A 1,440-nucleotide genomic window follows, 5' to 3' on the forward strand; every position below is an offset into this window, starting at 1 on the left:
TTTTGCGTACTTTTTATACCAACCACTGTACGACTGATGTCTGTATTTTCAAAATTTACAAGGTTCCTGACAGTCTGGGCAATAAACTTCCGAAGGTAATACACCGTGTCCTCCTCAGATTTCGAGTGGAAATGCTTTATCACTCGTAAATAATCAATATCACACCAGGGACACACAGCACGTCTTTCTTCTTCAGAGGCCATAGCGAGGATTTGAATTTTCCATCCACATTGAATAAAAAAGCACGATTTAAAATCATTGGCCAAATTCCATCACGTGACCTAAAGTAGGCATATGAGTGGGTGATACAAACCTACGAGACGCATGCGCTGTCGAAGGGAAGAGAAACAAACGTACTAACGCACGCATTTTTTACCCGGAGTGGCCAAGTGAAGATCCATCCATCCATCCATTGCCAGACGCCATGTATCCCAGACGGGGTGGCCAATGGCTTAGAGTCAATTGTTTTACAGGGAGGGGCACTAATCCTCCACCAACCCCATTTGACACGTAGGGATGCCAACAGCATCTGGTGTTCCCAGGCGGTCACCCATCCAAGTACTAACCAGACCCAACGTTGCTTAACTTCGCTGATCGGACGGGAAGCGGTGTACTCAACGTGGTATGGCCGTTGGCCATTTTAAATTAAATTCATTATCTCTGAAATTATCAATTTCAGAATGGAGTAATGGGGGTTCTTTGTGATCCTTAGGGACTATACTATAGTTAATGGTGCTAAAATACCAAAACTGCATATTGTCCACTCGTAAAATAATACCCTTGGAATGAGTGGATGGCTGGCACAGGAATGATAAAGAGGTTAAGTAGTCGGACTGAGTAGGGTCTGTTATTATTATTATTATTATTTATCATTATTATTATTATCATTATTACTATTAGTTTATCCAGTATCGTGGGCCGAGATCTGCAGAAAGTTGCGTGGATGTTGTAGCGCCTCTTTCTAAGCGATTTATTTTGCATATCACACCTCTTCTAGCATGTCGCTGAAGCTGTGTCCATTCTAAAAACATAACAGTTCCACGAAAAACAATATCAAGGCGTGAACTGTCTAATACATATATATGAAAATTGAGAGAGAGAGAGAGAAAAAAAAAAAGGGTTACAAAACTTCCATTGTAACTTGGAGTAGGAGTCAATATTCCCTTGAAGTGTGCAGTCACATTCAATTACACTAACCTTTCATGGCCGCATTTCAAGAGTTGTTCGTAGGTAATAATATTTTTTTCAAAATTAATAGTGCAATATCTGCGTTTCCTTTTAACTTTGGAAGTAGAAAAGGAAGTTATGAAATGAACCAAACGGTGTGATGTAGCGGCACAAAGAAATGTAAAACAGCAGGTTGTAGTGGTTTGTGGCTGATGAGGGTAAGAAGGCTTAAGTTTACAGCAGGGGTGGGGAACGTCCGGCCTCCAGGCCGTA

The 1,440-nt window shown here is 41.2% G+C and overlaps 1 non-coding gene across 1 annotated transcript; it reads right to left on the reverse strand.

Moving 5' to 3' along the window:
- Positions 1-517: 517 nt before the first annotated feature.
- LOC145389502 (5S ribosomal RNA) lies at positions 518-636 on the reverse strand. Its single transcript, XR_013895474.1, has one exon. It is a non-coding gene; the product is annotated as a 5S ribosomal RNA (ribosomal RNA).
- Positions 637-1,440: the final 804 nt, after the last annotated feature.

The sequence above is a fragment of the Coenobita brevimanus genome, chromosome 117 (assembly GCF_032717465.1).
Source record: "Coenobita brevimanus isolate Jiangsu-jjx chromosome 117, ASM3271746v2, whole genome shotgun sequence".
In the NCBI taxonomy this organism is placed as follows: Eukaryota; Metazoa; Arthropoda; class Malacostraca; order Decapoda; family Coenobitidae; genus Coenobita; species Coenobita brevimanus.